This window comes from Tauraco erythrolophus, chromosome 11 (assembly GCF_009769465.1).
Source record: "Tauraco erythrolophus isolate bTauEry1 chromosome 11, bTauEry1.pri, whole genome shotgun sequence".
Lineage (NCBI taxonomy): Eukaryota > Metazoa > Chordata > Aves > Musophagiformes > Musophagidae > Tauraco > Tauraco erythrolophus.
In genome coordinates, this window is record NC_141475.1 from 6621682 (window position 1) to 6636800 (window position 15119).

Here is a 15119-nt window from a genome sequence, read left to right on the forward strand (position 1 = left end):
TAAAGAACAGATGTTGACAGTTTTGTTAAGGTAACAAAACGGAAAAAGACATTAACAAAACCCTCTCTGCCAGCCGTGGGTAGTAAGGAAAGTAGCAAACTGTCAGTGGAGAAACACAGCAATACCCTTACATTGATTTGGTTCACTTAAACATAGTATTTATATATAATAAAGTTGTTATGAGCATTTTCTTTCCATCCAGAAGGATTCATTATGAACTGAGTGCTTTACATCATGTTACGATCTAACCCATTGATAAATTAGTGCTAAATTTTATTTGCAAAAGGCATCTTTGGCAGGGATTCAACGTTGACTCACAACAACAATTGCTCATAGTGCTGACTTGCCATTGTTCAATATTTAGAGCCGCTTGGTCCTCCCAGCATCCCACTGTGTGGGTAAAAGTTACATCAGGATTGCAAGTTTTAGCTCACACAGAGATAAGGGGCAGCATTTCCAAAACAGCCTCTAATTTTAGGACCTCAAACTGAAACAAGATGGTCCTGAGTTTCTGGCCTCAGGAGTGCTGACAGCCAGATCCAAACATCTCACACTCAACACACAAGCCAAGAGGCACCATCAGGATTCTTCCCTGACAAAGGAAGGCAATTGCTAACTACCCTAATAATATTTATCCTAAATGACATGTAGCCTTAGAGCATGGAAATGCCCAGAACAGAAGCACAAATCCCTGTGTCCCAGTCCTCTCAATCCACCAGGTTATCCTGCTTTCTATCCCCCTCATCACTCTTGGGCATAGATTCGGCCCTGCCTTTTTTCAGGTTGTTGGGCTACACCCTTCCTTGTGAGCAGCTCTCTGTACCATAAACCCTACATTACGGCCTTTGGCTCCAGTGCAATGCTCCACGGGGCAGCTCTCGTCACAGAGAAGAAATCTAAAGCCCGGATGCCAGCTGGAGAAAAGTGATATGAAATCTCTCAATACATCTGATAAATGGCAGAGAAAGTTTGACACAAAAATCTTTAGTATAAAGGCAGAAGTTCTAGAAAACTGGGGTTTGTTCTTTCCACTGATGGCAAACATGCCTCCACCCCCCATCCCCAGTCAATAAGTCTGTGGGGGAGTCAGGCAGCAGAGCAAAGGATCCTCTTCTAATATTCAGGTCATTTGTGAAAGACACTGAGAGAAGTAAGCACGTGGCTCCTGATGTTCATCAGGGCTCCTGACAGAATTAGTTTCCACAGAGGTGAACAGACAGAAAGGCAGAGTGGCACCACGCCAAGCCAGCAGCAGAGCACCAGGCAGCAGTGACAGCAGCTCTGCCCCTTCTCCGCAAGTCAGGAGCTGGCCTGTCAACTACTGAATCAACCTGGGTCTTCTGTGGGGTACAACAACTAATTTCCTGTTTGAAAAGCAGAAAGTAGTATTGATCGAACGCGTGAGACTGACTTCAGAGCATGTGTGTTGGAGGAGTCCCCTGTTCCCAGCTCAGAAGCAGCCCACTTGGACCAGTCTTGGCTATTCTCCATCAGGAAGCCCCACATGACAGCCCGCTGCCCTCCTTGGCCGCTGGTTCTGCAACTCCTGCCCAGGCACAGCTTCAACGATGTCACCCTGTAAAACATGAACTGGCCCCCAAAAGCACCCACAGAGCAAAAACTGCTCCCCATGAGGTCAGGAATCCTGCAGGATGCTGTTGTTGTTAACATACGCTTTTAAAATATGCTTTTTAAAAAATATTTTTTTCTTTTTTTTAATGGAAATATGCACAAGTGCCTCAAACAACCTACCAGTCTGCAGTATTTGAGAATACAACTGCAATATTCATATTAATTTTACTGTACCACTAAAAAAATTTGCAGGACTGGAGAGGAAGTCAAGTTATTCTCAGCTAACAATGAACCCAAACCAGGTATTCTAACAATTTACAGGAAGACATCCAAATGACTATAAAATGGGTCAACATTAAAGGTCTAAAACTTTAAGTGTCTTTACTTCTTTAACGTTTCAAAATTCAGTACCAGTCACAGCCATGTCATTCTGAGGCATCTCCTGATTTTAATTACATATCTGGATAAATGGCTTTGCAAGCATTAAGAAAAATCACCCTTGTCATCATATGCTGAGTTTCAGTAAAAGAATTTTTCAATAAGAAATCTCCTCCGGCTACAGGCCCTTCAGTCTGAGGCTTAGAGGACAAACACTGACAACAAACTTACCATTTCTCACTAACACAGCCTAAAAAACGTGCCTACTGCCTTGCAGTGGAGAAGTGACACGCTGCTTGTAAAACATCTTGCTCAAATCTACTGTCTTTTCTATTATCAAATAAGCAGGTTTCAGTTTAAAACTGCCACCTTACTGACTTCATTAGAGCCACCTGATATTTCATTAGTCCTTAATAAAAAAGTTTCCATCTCTTGCACGTAATTAAGTTGAATCCCAGGAACAATTTACTTGACTGATCTTTCATTAAGCATAGCAGCATGATAGCACTTCTCAAGTAATGGATCAGTGGGAACCTTATAAACCCTTATCAGAGAAACTGTCCGCTACCTTGACACTTTGTGCCTTTCAAAAAAGTACCACTTTATGTAGAAAGAAAAAAAATTAAATGGAAAACACAAGATAACTGCCTTAGTGTATTCTGAGCCAACCAAAATGTGTTTCTCGTTTACTGAGCTGCATCTATTTCAGAGGTCTGCCTGGTGTATTAATAGTCCCTCACTATATCAGGCTGGAAGAAAATGTGAATTTTAGAGTCCTTAAATCATTCTGCTTTTCCACTGCAGTTACAATAAGGGCTTGTACTAGACAGCGTGCTGTAAAAATGCACAAAATCAGTAATGCGCTGAAAAGTATACTTTTAGTCTCCCTTCCTGGGTAGAAAGCAAGAGACAGGCTGGGCTAAAAAAAAGAAAAGGTTAAAAAAAGAAATATCACAATCACTCTTAAAGGAATAGACCACAAATGCAGAGGATGCACTGATGGTTTTTGCTATTCCTTGGATAGTATTTACTTCTAATTATCCCACATAATCGCATGAGGCAAAGCAATTACCTGTAGTCAAAGGTAGAGAATCAATCCAGTAGTTTCCATGGAAAGTTACAGCATTCATCTGCAGCTGAACTGAGCTGAATTTTTCATCACTGCTGCGTGTGCATGTTGCACCAGTCGGGGTAACACATGGATCCCTACTACAGCTATCATGAATCTTTCGTTCCTTCTTTTGTCTTGTTTGAAACAAAACTGATGGTTAGGCAGCAGCAGGAAGCCCTGGGCCACCTAGAAGGGTAAATGGAAATCTATTACCATTAGGTACTTCAAAAATAACAAGGGAGTAATTTTCTCCTAATAGTAAGAATTATCCTGGATTAGTTTCCCTCCCAGAAACTAGAAAGCTCCAGGTATCCCAGTTACCTCTCTTCTATAAACTCTAGACCATAAAAGGCTAACACTTACCATCTTTCAGTCAGTATTTTAAAAAAAAAGTATCCACATTTCAAGAAGTATGCGCAGATCAGATGTACAATGGATCTGACCCGAACCACCACGTTTAGCTAACCACTGGTGGCAGGACTGTTGTAAGCCTGAGCCAGGATGCTTGTTAACATTTGGTTGCCTTCTGTGGCACCAAAATCCCTTAAAAGGTATGTGTGAAAAAGTGAGGACAGGCAGTGAGAAAGGGAAGGAAAAAAGTGGCTTGGAGACAGGATCCTAAATACCCAATCTGTTTTTTTATGTCATAGGATAAGCAAGGAGCATACCAGAGGCAACAAAATTGCCAGAACTGTTGTACAGTTTATACTTTTTATAATGCAGAGGGATTTTTTCTACAGACATATCCACAATTTAACTGGAAACATGTTAGGAGTTCCACAAACCAAAATACTCTGCACAGAGTACTTGGCACCACTTCTGGAAAGGCTGTGACCAGGGCACTCCAGTTGGTGGGAAAGCACTAGTGCGAAGAACAGGATATAAGCCTAAAAGCCAAGAAAGCCCAGAAAGTGGGAAGGGCCCTATTCCTCACCTTTACATCTGAATGCAAGTGTTAAAATACAGATTAGGAACAAAAGCAGGAGAAAGGGAATGTATGGGAGATGCTGTTTTAAGAAGATAAAAGGCACGAGATAGATTAAAGTAGTTGCAGAAGGCAGCAGGTGGGAAGTCTCAGCCCCACAGACTTCAGGTGTATCCTTCCCCATTTCCCAAAGAGTCCCCAAGAGGGACCTCCAAATACAAGAGAAAATGTAGTCTGAGCTTTTGCTTTCGCTTTTCCTTCTGTCACCTCATTTCTGGTTCTGTATTCAAGAACTGGACTTTTTGCTCTACCTGCACCACCCTTGTAATATTCTGCTTGTCTGATGTTGAAAGAGGCCAATCGATGTGGAAAAGCCCAGGGCACACATCTCCTCTGGAAGCAACAAACTGAAACAACAAACTGAACCAAAGCCCCTCTCCTTCCTGCCAGTGACCTGCAAACCAAAAGAGTGGGAAGGGACTTTGGGAGGCTGGCTAATACCCCCCTCGTTATAAGGACTAGTATCATGAAGTCATTAGGCCCAGCAAAAAACTTATCTTCTGACAGGTGCAGACAAGTGCTCGTTATGAGCTCTGCCAAAGCAGCATTTGAACCATCAGGCTCATCACATGAGGTTACTTAGTACAGATGCAGCATAGTATCAGTCTCAGATGTGGGGAGTGAAGCACCACAGACTCCAATTTCCATGGTGTCAGGTGCCTGGCTCCAAGAAAATGTGCCTGCAATTACAGTTCTGAGCACAACGCGTATTTTAGTCAGCTACAGAAAAGCTGGGCAGTTTCAAGAGATGTGTATTAGCTTACACCAGCAGCCCTGTTTTCACCAGCTCATGCCCCTCCATCATGAAAGTAACATACTGTGAGCAAAGGCCACCCCAGCTTTTTCTTCTAAGTTTTCTTCTTCTTCAGGGCTTGCTAAGAGTGAGTAAGCATGCTCTGTCTGAATAAAATGCTTCCTGGTTAAGAGCAGAACACACTGAAGAGAAAGGAGTGTGACACTGAACACCAGCACCAGTTATTCAGCAGATTTTATGCAGGAAAGGAGGGAAGAAAACATGGTCTCTCTCCAGGAGTTTGCCTGTTGAAGAACTGGTTTTCAAAGCTCAGAGATAATTGCTGTGGTGCTTTGTGACAGCCACATCCTCTAAATGAGTTTGCTGTTTCTTTAATTAGCAGATCTTGATGAGCATCTCAGGGTTTTATGTTACATGCTTAGGAAACTACCATTACCTTGAACCCAAGAGGGAGGAAGCATCGCAGGACACTATAATAATAAATACTTCTTAGGAAATGGAAACTTCAACGTTAACTGGCTGTAGGACTGAGCAAGAAAGAGCCTGAATCTCTTCTCCCCTGTTTCGCTTCTTCTGTCTTTATTGACATTTTTGCCTGGTGCCCGGTCGTTGCCCAAGATATTTGCACAGCAGGAACTCTCCTCCTTGCCCTGGTTCCTTAGATTTGGTACTCCTTTTTGATGCCGTGCCTTTAAACCAAAAATACACACCAAAAACACAAGAGGAATAAAACCATGGCCGACATGTTAGACACGCAGACAAAAATATGTCACCGAGAACCCAAGCTAAACAACTGCTCGGACATCCTCCATTTCACCTTCTTTTGGGAGGGTGACTCATTGAACAACCCTTTTGTTCAGACACCTTGTTTGTCATACCCAAACCTACTGCAAATTGGGTCACATGGAAAGAATCTGCCATCCCTCCTAGCAACACATGGCATCCTGTGCATCCCTGTAACAAAATCTCAGAATTGCATGGTTGACAAAAGGTACCAGCACCAGAACTGCTTTTATTTATAGCATCAGCACATATTATACAAATTCAAGCAAGCTCGGAGTCAGCAATTGGCAGAAATCGATCTAGCCTTTGCTATGTAAGTATCCTCGGCTTTGCAGCCCAAATGAAATAAAAGCCAAAGCAAGCAAATTCAACCACATCTACTAATTGCCATGCTCCTGTTCAGAAGGTTCCAGGGACAAAGGAGCAAATATGACATCTAAGACCACTTCCACCAAAACCAGTTTTTGTTCAAAGTCTGAACACAGGCATCTACGTCTAGGATAGCTGACTTCTCTAACCTCAGAAGCCTCTTTTCCTCTGAGGTCAGTTACCTTTACACAGTGCTGAGCATGGTCTGATCAGCTTCACCTTCACCCTCAACCGCTCCCACCAGTTTGTCTGGCTTGGCCCACTTGCACCCATCAGCTTTTCTGCTTTGTGGGCAGATCTACCCACGAGCCACTACTCCTCAACTCAGAGAAGAAAATTATTGAGAAGAAAAAGGGTATCAAAATTTATTCTTAGTCTTAAGTGATAGGAATAATCTGTCCACTTCCCATTGTACTCACCAGCTGAAACACGTTCAAGCATTAAAGAAGCTGAACGGAAACATCTGGTCTCAGAGCCTTCAGCTTTTCTCTTCTTCAGCCGTACAAAAGCGTAAACAATTCACTACAGGGCTAGAAGCATTACCTATTCCCTCCTATTATAGTAACAGTAGCTCCCTCTTCACTTTTTACTACTATTAACTATCCTTAACAACTTTGAGATGAGAGGTAGAACCTGAAATTCAGTTGATGACATGGAAATTGGGTTTATCTTCCAAGGGATTGAGGAAAAGTAGCTGGGTTTCCTTTGGGGAAAAAAAGGGTTTTAGCTACCCATTCCTATTTACAGTGTCTGGTAAACTCACATGACAGGGCTCTGGCTTCACAAAAAACAGCAGCAGCACGTTAGCCTGGTGATCTTATAGATCAGGGCCCCTTGCAGAATTCAGTCATGAACGGTATTTTTCCAGGACTTCATCTTCACCCAGCTTGCCAGCCATAAGGAAATTCTTTCTGCCACAGTCTGCCTCCTAAGGGACTGAGCAAGAAATAATATTTAATGGTGAAACGCTCAGAACGAGCTTCTATTAAACCTTTCTCAAACACACACACTCTTCACTTTGTTGTTTCTTTGACAACTGGCCTAATCTCACATAACAGAGGGCAGCTGCTCATTGATTAGAAGAGACTGCTTCATGGGGTCAACTGGACTCCATTGCAAAGAGAAGCCAATAGTGCCAACGGACAAGCAATGAAAACTGTAACATGCAGCTGGAGCACGCTCTCTACACTCTCTTCTTGTCCCCCTACACTGCTTGACACCTTTCTGCCCAGGAACGAGGGCAACCAAAATTACAAGTAGATGCCCAAAGTACACTGCAATCTTTCTCTATCCACCTTCTCTTTCTAGTGCAGACATAGTAAATCCAGATGACTTCATGTACAGAGCATCCTCCAACAGCAGCCTCCACTCCCTTTTGTTTCTGTCTTCAAGGACTATTAAACTGTATTCCTCCCCACCAATTACCCCTATTCCCAAGAATGTGTATTCTGCTTCATTCCTACAAATAAGAAACCCTTATTTGTACCCTAGCTGTATCTGCAGCTAGCAGATCACGTGGACACAGCTAGTCCCTGTTCTGCTGGTAAAGGTGCTGGTCAGGAGAGCATTGTTAACGCTCAGAGGCAATATTTTCAGGTTAAATTACAGCTGGAGTGCCATGAACATACATTCTTCCCAGGCTTTTTCAAAACACCTAACAGCTGCATCAACAGCCACGTAGTTGGCTGTACCAGGAGCAGGCGAAACTTCAGCACTGTAGAGTGAGACGTCAGAGCACTCTCTTGGACATTTCAAGCACAACTAGGGTTATCCTTTGAGGTATTTCCACAGATTTGCTTCTGATGAATGGGATGCCATATTGTATGGCTCCCCATTTACATTGGGATTTGTCTTGGTGAAGTCCTGGGGTGCACATCCTGCTCCTGCTTCATCTTCATGGTAAGCCTAGAGTGCCTTGCACATCTGGGTCAGGAAGCTGGCAGCCTCGTTTTAAATCACTTATGGTTTTGATTTCCTTAGTGTTTTTCCAGATTTTTATTCATCCCCTGCAAAATCTTCCAAAAAGCAGAAAGTCTAGTCAGCCAGGTCAGATTATATGGGATATACCAGTTTGTCCCTCTACCAGTCATCAGGACATATTCCCCTTGTCCCATCCTGCTCTGCCAAGAGGAACCTAAAAATCTCTCTTGCATTAAGTACCACCTTATAGGAATTGATTCTCCCACTATCTTTATTGTCCAAGTGGAAAAGATGACACTGTGGGTAATTCGGTAACGGAGGGCATGTACTGTGGGACTCCTAAAAACACAGTCAATTTTTATATAGTCATCAAAAAGGAAAATCAGTAGTCTTATGAGCTGATCTCCCACTCTGTACTCTTGTGATTTCTGAATCATCTTTCACAGATCTCAGTGAGATACACCAAAACATGCTGGTGTCTGAATCCTACAAAATCTCTACCCACCAGCATATAAGGTTGCATCTCTGAAAGAACATATTACACTGTTAATGAGCTCAAAGCACCTTATATGTAAAAAATCACTTATTTTCTAGATCAAGAGAAGTTAGCGTCCCACAATCTACCACAAGCTATACACAGAATATCCATGTTCCAGACATGACCCTGAAACAGCACATGGCTGCAAGTACGCATGATGGCGCAAGGATACGAAAAATCCTCGTGGATGCCTGAAGATGTATATTGAGTTGGCTCTAACTCCTCTGGATACAAGCCAAAATAGCAGTTTTCCTAGTGAGGAGGGACAGTCCTAAGAGGCAAGAGTTCAGAAAGCAATAAGCAAGAGCATTACCTTTCTTCAAAAATCTCCATCCTAAGTTTGGTGCTTGAGCATAAATATCAGGTCTTTTCAAGGACACAGTTCCAAGAAAAAAAATGAAGAATAAAACCTTTACTCAGGAGTCTCATTTTACAATTCCTGTAAATATTTCAAAAGGGCAGCAGACGGTCCCAGGGGAACACAAGATACAAACACCTTAAAACATTCCTGCTTGTTAAAATTCATATTTGATGAGTAATGTAGCCTCCAGGTTACTATAGCAGTAAGATCCATCACCTAGGTGACCAAGCACTAATGTTGTCAACATTAACCTATCCCTACACACACACTCACACTGTGCACATTATCAGACTTCAATCCCTTGCAAGATGTTTGTCTTCATACCAACAGATGGATAGTAACAGACCATATGGACAGTCTCCGTGAGGAGTGAGCTTTCCTGACAGTGTCAGCCTGCCTTGTTAAGAAGGACTGTTTCGGAGGGCATCACCTGTGTAAGAGCTGGGCACCATAGGCATCCAGTATGTGCAACCTGATCTACTACCAGAGTAATAAGCAGCAACAGAACTTGTGTAAAAGTTATTAGGAAAAACTTCTGATGGACGAAGAGGTCACTTAACATACTAGAGGGTCTGAAGTATAAATCTGCACAGAACAGCAGGAATTTCTTGGAAAATGCATTGGCAAGGTCTTCCCCCAAATAAGCACTCCTCTTGGGAAGTCAAACTTTCACTAAGGAACACCAAATCCAACAAAATAAATTCCCAAATCAATGGGGATGATCTATTCTAAACAAACTAGTGCTTTCTGTCTGTCTAGGGCCTTGCAAGCAAGTCTTCACAGCACAGTGCAACACAGCAGAGCAGTTCATGAGCTTGCCCTGAACCACTAGCTGGGCAACAGACCAGGAGAGTTGCATGAGACCTGTCATGTAGCTCAGAGTCTGGCTACCTTCATACAGCACTGCTACAGCTACGGACAGGCCCTCAACTACGTGCTTTCACTATAGCTGTTTAACTCTGGGTATCTGAGATACACTCACAGCTACAGACATGGTTGTGTACAACCAGCAACATATCACTTCCATTAACAAAGAAAGATTAAACCCAAGATTCCTGAAAAATACCGATTTTTTGGTAACAACATTACATTATTGGTAACTTCCATAGTGTAAAGCAATTTTGGTTAGTTAGATTAAAGGGAAATAAATCAGGATTTTTTCTTCCTCTTTTGTTAAAGGCTGCCTTTATATCCCATAGAAAAACTGAGGCAGAAATCCTTTTCCCTCCACTTTAATAAACGGGGATGACTCATTATTTCCTCATTTTGCTTTAAATATCCTGTCATCACTGTGGTTTGCTTTGTTCAGCTATTCTCTCCACTTCATACAGCACCTGCTGTAATGACGCAGGAAGTCCTCTGTGGTTCTTTTGCCCTTTCAATACGTCTCTCTTATCAGCAGAGCACTCTGCCCTTTAAACGTCACTCACTTCACCCGGCCAGCAGACACTTGCACCCCCCAAAGACAGTGTTTCTTTGATCACGCTTTCCTAGACAGTAGGAGATTACATTGCCTTGACAGAACCAAAAAAATATGCCATACTTTTTCAAGCCTTTACCCTTACCAAAGCACACTTGGATTTTGTGCTGCAGTCTAAATTTTCACAAGTAGAGTGAGACGTTACAGCTTCACTGACGCTTCAGCAGGTACGGGAACCTCTTGAACCAAATGTATTTGTCTGAAATCTAAGTGTTTGCTTCCTTATTTTTTGACCATCTTTCACTGCCTATTGCCTCATGTTCCGATGCTGAGTAAAGACCATGGTGTCTTTTACCTGCTTATCCACACATAGGTTGAGTAAAGACCATTAGAAGCCAAGCTCTTTGTAATTCTGGAGAAAAAAAAAAAGAGTAACACTGCTCCTGACAAAGCCAGTTTTCTTCTCTCTCTCACTGGCTGACAATGGGATAACACTAGCAGAGGAAAACAAGATCAAACTGGTGCTGGATCTGAGAAGATAAAAGAAAAGACAAAATTCAGAGAGAAAGGAACCTTAGGCAGATGAGAGAAATAAGAAACATTTCTACAGTAAAGGATATTTTACACTGAGGCTAGACAAGGGCAAAAGATACTAGGAGAACACAGTGCCTCTCTGTTTCAGGAAAGAAGACATCTGCTGGCAGAGGGCTACTGGGCCCTGAAAGATTCAACCTCAACACAGAGAACACTTGAGCACTGGAAAACAAAAAAGAAGAGCATGGAAATGAATAAATGTTTTATTGTTTGCTGAGAACTGTACATTCTTTCTTGTGGATAAATGCAGCTTGAATTTTGCAAAGCTTTTGTATCTGCTGGCTTCCATCATGAAAGCGATGAGATGAGATGAGCCACTAACCAGGAACACCCAAGGGCTCGCACCCTGGTCAGAGGCTGGAACTGTCTGGGGGGCTGAGGCTCGGTCCCAGCTGCAAGAGCTGACTAACAGCAGCAAAGTCCAGATCCCATGAGAGAGAACGCGAAGTACACGTACACCCTGATTTGCTGCTATCAGACAGTGAACAGTGTCACTTAGAAATTTGCAGATGAACTAGATATACTAGGGAATGGTATACATCTATGTAATTAACTGGCCAAGAAACTCTCCATGGTTTTTTGTGTGTGAATTACATGAAATAATGTTTTTCTAGCTCATATCCCTAACAGTTTTCTTCAGAGGATTGCGTATCCAAGGTCAGCAAGTCCTTCTGGACAACTGGGTACCTTTAATGAACAACTGAACTTTAAACAGTGAATTTAATTAAAATGCATCACTTTGCTAGAGAAAACATTCAGCACTTGTGACATTATGCAATACTGCACTCTGTGCAAAGATACAAGATAAACAAGGAACGTTTCGGGTTTGCAGATCACCCTGCATGACAACTTCCTATTACTTTCTACCTTTCTCTTTTCAAATGCATATTTATATATTTAGAAGAGATAACAGGCTAACTGAACATTTCAGAACTGCCAACAGCTGCTCAGGTGGAAACCTTGCCATTTTAAGATTGCAACCATGCTCACCTCTTCAGAAACAAGACTTCCTTCATTAAGTGTGTGGTTGGCCTTTCCTGCAAGAGCAGTGAAATGCTGAGCGCTTCTAACTCTAACTCTGAGAAACGAAATGCATCCTAAATGCTGTCATGCCACTTTGACTTTCATGTTTATCACTCTCAAAACCAGGATGCAACAACAGGAAAAGCCAGTAGGAGTTTGTATGTTGTTTCAAAGCGCAAGAGCAGCTCATGACGGCACCGGAAAGGCAGTAGTGTAAAGCTTCGTATTTTACAGAACGACAAACAAGAGAAACTTTATTCCTCTGTTTCTTTGTGGGGAAGACTTGCACTAGAGAAAACTCAAAAAGCAGAATAGAACTGCTTGAACAAATCATGAAAGGAGACCTTCAAAGGAAGGGGGCACAGAACCTTTGGAATACTCTTTTTTTATTCCCTTTTTATAATGCACAGAGGACATCAAAGGGGTTTTTCAGTAGTTCTTTCTTATTCTAAAAGGAATTTTTTGCGTCTGCTTCTCTTTTACATTAAAAATTCAAGTCTTGCCTTGAATAGAAGGCTCTGAGGCAAACAGCATCAAAGATATGCACAAGTCAGGATCAAGCACAACAGTAAAGACATTTGGTTAGTGCCCATCTTGCATTGGATTCTCATGGCTACAGAAGAAAGTCAACAAATTTGAAGATTCAAAAACCAAACTAGACCAAATTTAGTTCAGCTGCAACAAATGTTTTTAAAAGTGCAAGATTTTAACATCTTTAAATTGCTAATGGTTTAGCTTTAAAAAAAAATAATGCCCTCCAAAAATTCACAGCTATCTTTGGGCAGAAGAAACCTGTCCTTTGTACTCAAAGTGAAATTAGTGATAAATGAAATACCTTTTCATTGCCTTTGACAACAATTTATATTGATGAGTCTGTGGCTGCATATTTATTGCAACTTGGTCTGTAAACAGCCTCTCCAGGTGTGTCTAGAAGAAGTCCCTCTTAAGGAAAAGAAGTAATCAATTTGTTCACCCAGTAAGATCTTCTGTGCTATTGGGACTTTTCCATGAGCAGCAATGGGACAGTGACTGCCTAACAGGTTGGTCTGTTCTCAGGCTCCAAGAAATCCTTCAGGCAAACTTGCATCCATGTATGTTTCACAGTAGAAGTTCTGCCCCTGAGCTGCGCTGACAGAGCAGTGCTGGGCTGCTGCTAAAGACCAAGTGCTGGCCCATGACACCACGTACCCAAACCTGAACCAGAGCCACTCTTCCGCTCAGTTCATATGAAAGGTGAGCAGGCAAGGCAGCAGTTCACACCGAAGACAGAGAAGGGAAAGTACTCCAGTGTCCAGATAGGCTTAACATACACTGAAGTCCATGTTTGGGACACAGGTTTAACATACTTGACCACAGCCTATGAGCTCTGCCCTAAAATATGAGCCTGTACAGTCCACACAAAAACCAAGAGAGACCCATTAACACACTGCAGAAGGACACTTAAGTGTTACCACATCTTGAAGCACTTCATCTGCCTTTCTCCCTCCTGTTCCCTTCCCAATATGATATTGTCTTGTACTGCCAAGCCATGTTTCCTGTCCAGAAGCCTGCTTTCCTCCCAGGATGTATGCTAAATTGGGCAATGCTTCCATAAATAGGTTTTAAGTTACCTTTTGAGACAGGTTTGAATCCCAAATCCTTTTTCTGCTGAAGGGAACACTACTTTCTCAGTCACCTGGTCTCAATTTTTTGAGTAGAAAAGCAGCAGTAGAGCTGTGGGAGAAGGACTGGAGATTATTATTTCTTACGCATCAATAGAAACACCTTCAACATTTAAGTCTGTTGTGCCTGCAAACATGCCAGATAATTTTCTCCCCAGCATACTACTTATAGGAATAGGAAACCTTTTTCTCTCTCAGACTGGTTGTTGGTGAAACTATCTGCCAAAAAACCCAAACACCAAAAACAAAAAACAAAGCATCTTATTTGTACACTTTGGATTTGGAAGTCTGTAAGAGAAAGCAGATATGATGCATGTGGTGACACTTTGCCAGTTCCTTTCTCAGGGTAGAACTGAGCTTTCAAAACTGAAAAATGATTGTAATGTTTCCCTGTCCTGCATGTGTGTTTTTTGGTGGATTGCCTACTGCATGCCCAGTTAAGGATGCTAAGCATCTGGTCATGTTCTCAAATTCACATGGCTACGTTGCCCTAGCTAGGATTAAATGATACATTACATCCCCAGTCACCCTCTGCTAATGCCTGCTAGATATTTTCTGGCATCAAGTCTTAGAATTGGAGCTGGCTGGGATTTTCCATAGGGGAGATCTTCTGAAAGAGAATTCTGTTTCTTAGAAACTAGAAATTTTCCATTAGGGGGAAAAGGGCTGTTTCTGCTAAAAAAATTTTAAAAGGTTTGTTTGTAAAGAGGATTGAAACATAGTATTTCATTTTGAATTGACTTTGGCTAACCAAACTGTGCAAGGTCCCTGAAGATCCACATCAATTTTGGATACTTTCAGATGGAGACAGTCCAGCCAGAGAGCCCTGTCTCAGACAAAGGGAGGGCTATGACTACAATTTTCAGATGGCCCTGTGTGACTGCCTCGTTTCTGACAGCCACAGCAGTGAGTGTCACAGGTGCCTGCTGTGCAGGGCAGGGGGTGGCGTTCAATAATCCACCCCAGTTACAGAGCAGGGTAGAAGGTTACAGCAGCCCCATACAGGGATCTCCACCTGCAAGACACAGGCCAAGACACGAGTTTTCCAGTGAGGGAGGAAGCACTTCCCAGCAATCCCCAGATGCCTTCTGAGCTAGCATTTCCATCTACAAGTCCCTTCCTCCTTGCTGAAACCACGTCCTCCTCCTGTCCTCCTTGGACAGGAGAGCATCCTCACCTCTCCCATCCCCTTCCTCTCGCAGCTCCCATCCCTGCTCCCTCACCCCTCATAGCCCAACTCTCACTCCAGAGTAACGTACCTGCTGGCTGCTGCCACTCAGCAGCTCCACACTGACACTGGGAAGAGTCAAAGCGGTCTTCTCCTCCCCATCCACTTCCTTTGCTGGCTGCCTTCACAGAGGCACAAACTCTGCTTGGCACCAGTGAACCAGGCAATGCACACTTAAGAGCCACAGTGGCCACCTCCATGCTGCTTCCCACCTGTAAGCCTGTCACAGGGAACATGAATAGGAGACAAACTCATTGGAAAGCATATTCCCTCCAGTCCTTTGCTCAGAGCAAAAGTTTCTCCTACAGCTGGGAATGCTCCCAAGGCTTGGTTTTCATTCATTTCTTTTTGCATTAAAAACAGAAACCCCCAACCTCCTGCACCTGGCTAAAGGAGGCTCTGCTCTGCCCACTCAGGACTGA